The sequence below is a fragment of the Phocoena phocoena genome, chromosome 10, assembly GCF_963924675.1.
Source record: "Phocoena phocoena chromosome 10, mPhoPho1.1, whole genome shotgun sequence".
NCBI lineage: Eukaryota > Metazoa > Chordata > Mammalia > Artiodactyla > Phocoenidae > Phocoena > Phocoena phocoena.
Window position 1 is genome coordinate 92,109,596 of NC_089228.1, and position 10,159 is coordinate 92,119,754.

Genomic DNA, 10,159 nt, shown 5'->3' on the forward strand with positions numbered 1-10,159 from the left:
GTAGGTTTTTTGATGATGGCCATTCTGACTGGTGTGAGGTGATACCTCATTGTGGTTTTGATTTGCATTTCTCTAATGATTAGTGATGTTGAGCATCCTTTCATGTGTTTGTTGGCCATCTGTATGTCTTCTTTGGAGAAATGTCTGTTTAGGTCTTCTGCCCATTTTTGGATTGGGTTGTTTCTTTTTTTAATATTGAGCTGCATGAGCTGTTTATATATTTTGAAGATTAATCCTTTGTCCACTGATTCGTTTGCAAATATTTTCTCCCATTCTGAAGGTTGTCTTTTCGTCTTGTTTGTAGTTTCCTTTGCTTTGCAAAAGCTTTTAAGTTTCATTAGGTCCCAGTTGTTTATTTTTGTTTTTATTTCCATTTCTCTAGGAGGTGGGTCATAAAGGATCTTGCTGTGATCTATGTCATAGAGTGTTTCTTCCGAGTTGTATAGTGTCTGGCTTTACATTTAGGTCTTTAATCCACTTTGAGTTTAAAAATATGCAACATTTCATGATTTTGTGTGTCATCCTTGTGCAGGGGCCATGCTAATCTTCTCTGTATCATTCTAATTTTAGTATATGTGCTGCCGAAGCGAGCACTTCCTTCCCATTTAGGTCACCACAGAGCACTGAGTAGAGTTCCCTGAGCTATACAGTAGGTTCTCATTAGTTATCTATTTTACACATAGTATCAATAGTGTATATATGTCAACCCCAATCTCCCAACTCACCCCTCCTTCCCCTCCTTGCTGTCCGTAGTCCATACATTTGTTCTCTATGTCTGTGTCTCTATTTCTGCTTTGCCAATAAGATCACCTATACCATTTTTCTAGATTCCACATATATGCGTTAATATATATTTGTTTTTCCTTTCTGACTTACTTCACTCTGTATGACAGTCTCTAGGTCCATCCATGTCTCTACAAATGACCCAATGGAGTAATATTCCATTTTTTATGGTGGAGTAGTATTCCATTTTATGTATATATACCACATCTTCTTTATCCATTCCTCTTGATAGACATTTAGATGGCTTCCATGTCCTGGCTATTGTAAATAGTGCTGCAGTGAAAAGCAGTGCGTGTTACACCAGCCCATGATGTGCCCTGAGCAGTGACAACACATTCCTTCCGAGAGTCTATGCTTGGCTGCCCCAAGCAGAAACTTCCTTTGAGATTTGGGTTCTCCCTCTTTTCTACAAAATAAATACATGCTTGTTTTTTTGTAATAAAAAATTGTTTTAACTTACTTATCTTAAAGTAATATTTAAGATTTTAAAGAAGTAGCCTAGTTATGCTACAGCTTCGGGTATTTCCTGGCATGTGAAGTTGTATCCCCAAGATCTGGTCATTCTGTTTAAGAATCTGAGGTTATAGTGTTGGCTTGGGGGTCAGAAGGACTAGATTTTACTCTTGTCTTTGCTCCCCGTTCATATTGTGTCGTAGAAGTTATTTGAACTGCCTAGACCTCAGTTTTCATGCCTGTAGGGGATTGGACTAGACCATCTCTACAATTCTTTCTGGTTCTGAGCCTCGATGGATCTCTTCCAGGTCCTTAGCTTACTAGGTTCAACTTTGGCATTTGCCTATGAGCAGACATTCTCTTGAGCTCCTCTACCATCACTCAGGCATGTCGAGGGCTCCTTTTCCTGATCCATCCTAGAGGAGGAGAGCCAATTTTCCTTTACAAGCTGATCACACAGATTGGTAGAGTCCAGTTTATATACAGCCAGGCATGGTTTCTCCTTGTAAGACAGCACTGATGCAGCAAACAAAGACAGGATAGGAAGGTATGTGCCCTAAACAATCAAACTAGAGACAACGCCAATAGAATTTTTTCCTTTAGTATTCCAAAGTAACATACTTTTCATGGGGAGATTGATGGACTTTGGCCTACTAACAGATGCAGGGGTTTGGTTTGGGTTTTTGTTTTTCTTCCGACTCCATCAGCTTTGAAACTGAGAATGGAAATGAGACACCTGCATTAATAAAACAACAAGGTGGCGTTTGGACACTTAAACTAAACAAAAGAAATTGAACCTGGGAGTGAATTACTTATTTATGACCTCTCCTGTCAAGTTAACTACCCTCTTGTGAGGCCTGGGATACTCTCTTTATTGGTCCTTAAGGCAAGTGGGAAGGGTTCTGTGATGGTCTGTGGTTTAGGTCAATAGTGAGCTGGTTATGGGGGGTCATTTGGTCCAAAGCTTCCTTATAAGGAAACGTACACCCTCCCCTCTTTACTTGAAGACATTCTGAAGGGACTTGTGATAAGCAGGATATATGGCTCAGGAATTTCACTGTATATCCAGGAGGCAATGACAAGATTAAACCAGAGTGGAACAAGGCCAGAGGTCTTAATCAACTCTGCAAAGAAGAAACTCCTGAGGAGCTGGTGACAGCCTGATTTCTTGCATCTGTTATAACTGACCTGGGAGAAGCATAAGTGAACACAGGGCATTGGGCAAAGCTTCTCTGCCAAGGGTCCTGAGGTGCTGAGTCACCTAAATGGTCTCATCTATCTCTGGTTTCTACTATTGTCCCCTAAAAAGACTACAGCAGTTCTCATGTAACCTTGTTTAATGTCATTTAAATAAAGATCACCTTGACTCAGATGTCATCTCATAGAACAGACATATTTCACAATCTCTAATGAATCCTTAATAGGATTTTTACATACATGCATATATGCATATGAAACGTAAGTCTTGTTATTGTCCCAAGTTTACTTAAACATAGCTCATTGAGGTTGCACATGGGTACATCCCATGTGGAAAGCGTTTATATATACATACATGCATTTTGTCTTGGTATAAAATCAATTCTGCCATAGAGCATTTTCTCCTTGTCTTGTCAGTAGGAAGAAAAGGTCAGGTTTTCAGAGGGATAGAAGATAATCCCACAGAGGAAAGACTCATCTTCCCAGCCACACTTTACCAAGAAGTCATGCATTCCCACTCCGATCTACAAAGGTATGATAGGTCACCTTTTCACGGTGCTGACAACAGAGACTATTGGAACTCAAGATGAAGGACAGATCGAAGGATCTGAGAATTAGAGGGCATCAGGTCAGACACAAGACCTGACAGGTAAGGTGGCTACTGGCGTCTTAGGCAGGAGGGCCAGCAAGACCAGAAATATTTGAACCCTAAGATCATTGCTTATTGATAAGGCCCAAGATAAAATTACTGATAGGAGAAGAGGTGGAGCCCTTCACCTCACTTCAGCAGCCCCCTGATAATGGCTGCTACACCAAAGCTTTTCACTTCCATGAACCTCTTCTTATCCTGGTTCCTTCTAGTTATGCTAGTTGACCGGCCCCACGCCTGGCTGCACCTTCCTCCTTAGCTGTCCTAGCCTTCAAGATCAATTACTTTAAGCAAGCTCTCATTGAGTAACAAGCACTCTAAAAACGTACTAGCTTTAAACAACCACCAATTATTATTTCTTACCTGTCCTTGGTTTGTGTGGACATTTCTGCTGATCTGGACTGGGCTCCATTGAGCTCAGCTGGGCTTGCTCACGTGTCTACACTCAAACTGAAAGTTGGTCAGGGGCTGGCTGATCTAGGAAGGCCTCAGCTGGGATGATACAGGACCCAGGACCTCTCCATGTGATCTCTCCTCCTCCAGCGGGCAGTTAGCTTGAGCCTGTTCTCATGGCATGGCAGGGCTCCAAGACTCAGCAGGACTAATCCTGCAGGGGAGCAAGCCCCACTGCATAGCACTTTGCAAGCCTCTGATTGCATCCCATTGCTCAAAGCCCAGAGTCAGATGGAAGAGGATTGTAAATTTTAGACCAAAGGGCTTGGATACTGGAAGGACACTAATTGGGGCCATTCATGCAAGCACTCTACCACACCACCCTAGGCCAAGTCATAGTATGTCTTGACTCTATGGCTCCATAGCCACCATTATATACCTGTTACCCTTCTTCTACCCTTGATCCCTACAATCCATTCCCCATCTATTAGTCAAGATCATCTCTTAAAAACATTCATCGGATTGTGTCACCCCCCTGCTCAGAAGCCTTCAATGACTCCCCAGTGCATTTAGACTAAAATGCACATGCCTTACCATGGCTACCGGTCGTAAAGGATCTGCCAGCCCCTGCCTATCTCTGTGCCCTCATGCTTTAACCGCTCTCCCCCTTGCCCACTCTACTTGGCTACTCTGTTCTTCTGTCTGTTCCTCCAGCCTCAAGGGGTCTTGTCTTTGGTGCTCCCTCTGTCAGGGATGCTTTGCCACAGGTGTCTGGATGACTGATGGCTTCTTATCTGTCAGCTCCAGCATCCTATCCTCACAGAGGCCTTTCCTGGTCACCTAAGGGAAAATAGCTGAGCCCCTTCCCCATATGCCACAAACTCTATCTTATTATCCTTTTTTTTTTTTTTAGCAATGTAGCATCTGAAACTATTCTGCTTTTTTATCTTTTCATTTCCCTTCTCCTTCTGTCTACAATGTGAGTTCCATGGGAATAGGAACCTTGTCTGTCTTGAACATTACTTTCTTCCCTCCAACAGTAATGCTTATAGACACATGCAGACACTCAGTCAAGAGTCACTGAACAAATAAGTAACTGAAAATCCAGGCATACTGGCCTATCATACAAATACATATATTCCACTGTACTGATTTAGGGTACACAATATGGCCTTTTTTTTTTTGTTTTTGGTCTTGTCATTATATTTTATTTTAGCCATTCTAATAGGTAGGTAGTGGTATCTCCATGTGTTTTGTTTTGTTTTTTTTAAACATCTTTATTGGAGTATAATTGCTTTACAATGGTATGTTAGTTTCTGCTTTATAACAAAGTGAATCAGCTATACATATACATACATCCCCATATCCCCTCCCTCTTGTGTCTCCCTCTCTCTCACACTCCCTATTCCACCCCTCTAGGAGGTCACAAAGCACCGAGCTGATCTCCCTGTGCTATGCGGCTGCTTCCCACTAGCTATCTATTTTACGTTTGGTAGTGTATATATGTCCATGCCGCTCTCTCGCTTTGTCACAGCTTACCCTTCCCCCTCCCCGTATCCTCAAGTCCATTCTCTAGTAGGTCTGCGTCTTTATTCCTGTCCTGCCCCTAGGTTCCTCATGACCTTTTTTTTTTTTTTAGATTCCATATATATGTGTTAGCATACGGTATTTGCTTTTCTCTTTCTGACTTACTTCACTCTGTATGACAGACTCTAGGTCCATCCACCTCACTACAAATAACTCAATTTTGTTTCTTTTTATGGCTGAGTAATATTCCATTGTATATATGTGCCACATCTTCTTTATCCATTCATCTGTCGATGGACACTTAGGTTGCTTCCATGTCCTGGCTATTGTAAATAGAGCTGCAATGAACATTGTGGTACATGACTCTTCTTGAATTATGGTTTTCTCAGGGTATATGACCAGTAGTGGGATTGCTGGGTCATATGGTAGCCATATTTATTTTGATATTCAAAGTCGTATGATTCTAGGCCCTTGTTTCCCTCTCTTACTCATTACAAGACCTTTTCAGCCAGATATTCTGGTTCATTCTTTCCTCTATTTATGGGTCCATCTCTTATTTCTTGCCACTTTTCCCCGTGTAACTGAGTGATCCATAGCCAGCCTCGTTTCTCTTCTGTTCACTGTCCAGTAGTCCTCAGGAGACAATGCAATGGTCCACCAGACAAGCTGGGATACGCTGGGTGACAGCTGGGAGACCTCAGGGGGTGCAGAATGGCCTGGCCGCTGGAGCGGAATTTCTCTCTGATATCTGTCATTCGCATCTTGACTTCTGAGGACAAGACAGCTTGTTGATTTAAAATTCCAGTTGGAGTAAGTGTCCTGAAAGAACTGTCAGCAACAGTTTTTGTACATTCCCCCTGTGTCTGAGGCCAGGTAGATTCATCACAAGAGCACTTTAACCCAACGGTCTGTAGTTTAGACCCACAGACTGCCTTAAACAGCGTATTTTTGGAAGATACAACTTCCCTCGTCTCCTCTCTGGGCTCTTGAAACGGTCAGTTCTGCCTCTGGCTGAGGTCCATGTGCTTCTCTTTGGGCCTCTGCAAATAACTAAGGGTACTCATTCAAACTAGTCTTTTATTTATTTTCTATTTAAAACATTTTTTTTAACATGAACAATTTTTTTAATCATTCTTTTTAAAAAAATATTTATTTATTTATTTTTGGCTGCATTGGGTCTTTGTTGCTGCGTGCGGGCTTTCTCTAGTTGCGGTGAGCGGGGGGCTACTCTTCACTGCGGTGCTCAGGCTTCTCATTGCGGTGGCTTCTCTTGTTGCAGAGCATGGGCTCTAGACACTTGGGCTTCAGTAGTTGTGGCACATGGGCTTCAGTAGTTGTGGCTTTCGGGCTCTAGAGTGCAGGCTCAGAGGTTGTGGCGCACAGGCTTAGTTGCTCCGCGGCATGTGGGTTCTCCCCTGACCAGGGCTTGAACCCGTGTCCCCTGCATTGGCAGGCAGATTCTTAACCATTGCGCCACCAGGGAAGTACCATAAACAATTTCTTTACTTAAGAATTGAATGAAATAATTCTCTGGAAAACATTGAAATAGTAGATATTATAATTGCTCAATTTTGTCAAAGAGAATCAAATGCAGATTTGTTCTTAGTAATATGAAGAATAGAAGCTCAAAGTTTTCTAAACTGTCTATATATATTTATTTTAACCATTCAAAATTAATTTTTAAAGGTTATACTCCATTTATATTATAAAATATTGGCTATATTCCCCATGTTGTACAATATATCCTTGTAGTTTATTTTATACATAATAGTTTGTACTTCTTACCCCCCTACCACTGTATTGCCCCCTCTTCCCTCTTCCTGCTGGTAACCACTAGTTTGTTCTCTATATCTGTGAGTCTGCTTCTTTTTTTGTCATATTGACTAGTTTGTTGTATTTTTTAGATTCCACATATAAGTGATATCATACAGTATTTGTCTTTCTCTGTCTGACTTATTTCACTTAGCATAATGCCTTCCAAGTCCATCCATGTTGTTGCAAATGGCAACATTCCATCTTTTTATGGCTGAATAGTAGTCCATAGCGTGTGTGTGTATATACATGTATATGTACCACATCTTCTTTATCCCTTCATCTGTTGATGGACACTTAAGTTGCCTCTGTATCTTGGCAATTGTAAGTAACGCTGCTATGAAATTTGGGGTGCATGTATCTTTTCAAATTAGCCAAACTAATCTTTTAAAATGCTTTCATTTAGTCTCTCTCCTGCCCAAAGGCTTTCACTCTTAGCTCTTCCTCTGCCTGCCCTTCAAGGTCCTCCAGAGATGGATTTCATAAGCTTATTGACAAGGACTCAGTTCATATCTGAGGAGTTGTCCCAAGATCCCATCAAGGGCTGCACCTCTTCCGAGACCTTGCTCATGTTCTTTTTCACTTTGCCCTAAAGCAGAAAGAACTGAAAGCATTTCCATGGAGGTAATGAAATTTAGCTTCAGGGCGCCCCACTTGCATGGTCCTAAGGCCTTGGGAGGAACCCCAGCAATGTATTCACATGGTCATTACAAAATTAGCAGAAATAAGATATTCTAATTTCAGCTGACAACTCTCTCTTTCCCCTAGTGTTGGGTGGTGATGGGTGGTCATGGGCATTCTGGGGATCCAGCTTAGAGGAAGTTAACTTGGAAAAACATTCAGTTTAGATTTAGTAGAATATATTTATGTGGTAGGCAGTTACTCGCATATATTGTTAGGTTTCTGCTGGCCATTCTGGTTTAGGAATGGCTCCTAGAAATCCTCCTATTGACCATTCTGTCAACTCCCTGGGCAAGGCTGGAGGATCAATTAGGGCATGTATGTCTCCTGGGGTACCTGGCACCAGGAATACACCGATAGTGGAAGAAAAGCTAGGTTTAAACTGCATGGAGCTGGAAGGGTATCTGTGAAAAATTCTTCCCATCACCAAATGTAGAAAAATGTATGCCAAGTATTCCATTCTCATGGGTGCCTAGTCAAAACAGAAGCTCTCTGGAATATACCCTACGATGCTGCATATACAATTATACACGCACTATATTTTTTATCCTATTTTCCTTTTATTTTCTTCCTATTTCATGGCAATCACATGAAATAAAATTGATCAGAATTCCTGTGTTTGTAAGACAGAAGCCTGTAGCAGTAAACAGCAAGGATATCCAATGTGAAGTCACATGTTTTATGCATCCCAACTGTCAGTAACAAAAAGCAAATTTCAATGAACCCTGTTGGAAGAATGACTGAATTATCTCTGTATTTGCTTTGTAGAATGTGTTACAAAAACAATGTCATATGAAGAGGCAATCAAAGAGTATATAGTCAGAAAGTGTAGGAAGAAATATTACAGACATGTGTCAGGCAACTAAATAATAAAATATATCATTTGGGGGGGGGTTTGTCTGCTTATTTTGCATTTGTAGTTCTTCCTTATACTTGATTTTATATTCATAAGTTTTTATTATGTTTTTAAAACAGGACCTAAAAATTGTATAAGCTCCCCTCCCCCATAAAACCTGGATCTTCTCATGGCAAAAACAAAACACAATTTATTACCTCAATAAATTAGCCCAACACAAAAGTAGTAACTCTTATTACTTGGGGGCTTGCTATGGGTCTGACATTATTTTAGGCACTTTATATAATTCTGTTATTTAATCCTTAAGACAACCCTGTGGCTGATATGCTTCTCATTTCAGAGGGTTACAGAAAAATGAAGTAATTTACTCAAGGCCATACTAGGGTCAAACCAGTTCTGTCTCATTCTGCAGCCTGTGCTCTAGCCAGCATGCTTTGCTTCTGTTACCCTCTTTGTTACCTGGTATCACACTTAACTACATTTTTCTTGTGTTGTCTGTCTGCTGCTTTACACTTGTGGTCCTTGATTCAGCTGTAAGTTCCTTGAAGATAAAAAATAGAACCCAAATTTCTTCCATATCACTCTCAACATATGGCAGAGAGTCGAGGTGGAATCTTTTTAATTCCTGACAATCAAAATTGATTAGAAGTCACATATGTCTGGAAAATGCCCCAAGAGAAGTACAGAATAAATTTGAAAAATATTTTTTTCGGCTTCAATACAGTATGCTGTCGCATGGCACTGGTGGAGGAAATAACTGATTTTCAATTAAAAATGTAAAAGGAGCAAATACGCAGTCTGAAGCTACAGGTAGGCTTTGGGTTTTGTTCTGAGCCATCACTGCTGGCTGGTGAGTACACGTGTGAAATGCTAGTTACCATAGCAACCAGCACAGCAAGATTCCCCCCCTCTTTGGTTTATGAATCCAAATCGATAAATGTTTATAAATAACTCTCCAGTTGGCCGAAAGAAGTAAAAGCACAAACCAGAACAATCCTTCTGTCCTGTGAATGTGAGTCATAGATATGTTAGCCACATTATGGGGACAGAAAAAGGCTGTCCAGAAAATAAACAATTGGCCACATCATTTGCTTTACAAGGGTGCTTAGGAAAAACCCGTTGAGTGAAAATCGATTTTACATGCTAACTGACAACAAGAATACAAAGGGTGCACATCCAAGGGGCATGAACGTGAAATTACAGAAATCACAGATGCTGGGTCTGAAAGGGAACATTGGTGTAATTGGACCTCAATGATTATACTGAAGTTCAAATGTAATAGGTAGAGACATTATCCTCCCTTCGTGGATGATGTGTTCTCTGCGAAATGCAAGTGGAATCATACAAAAGTGGAATTTGGTATCAAGAGTCCCAGAAAAATCAAATCAGGCCACCAACTATTGTAAGGTTTCTTTCTATAGCATTCCAAGCAGATGGTCAAACAGCCTCTCCTGGGATATTTTTAGTGAAAGGGAAAGTCATTTTCATGTAATCTCTATCTAGTAGCTGTTAAATTTTCTTCCCTGAGCCAAAATCACTTCCCACTCTCATCCTTAACATGTATCCATTGGTCTTGGTTTGCTCTTCGGCATAACAAGAACCTAATCCATCTGGTTCCCTGTCGGTGACAGCCCTTCAAACCTTTGAAGGCAGCCATTGAGTCTTTCTTTAACCTTCTTTTGTTACTGGTGCGGTTCCAACCTCTCCACTCTCCCAGTTTCTTTCCTCAGAATGCTCTTAACTTGCCAGCATTCTTCTCAAAATGTGGTCTCTCCGAATGAGCTGTACAAATCCCCAGATGTGGGTTA

The 10,159-nt window shown here is 41.0% G+C and overlaps 1 non-coding gene across 1 annotated transcript; it reads right to left on the reverse strand.

Annotated features, from left to right (window-relative positions):
- Positions 1-487: 487 nt before the first annotated feature.
- On the reverse strand, positions 488-594 carry LOC136130122 (U6 spliceosomal RNA). The gene has a single exon (XR_010656314.1). It is a non-coding gene; the product is annotated as a U6 spliceosomal RNA (small nuclear RNA).
- Between the last annotated feature and the right edge of the window lie 9,565 nt (positions 595-10,159).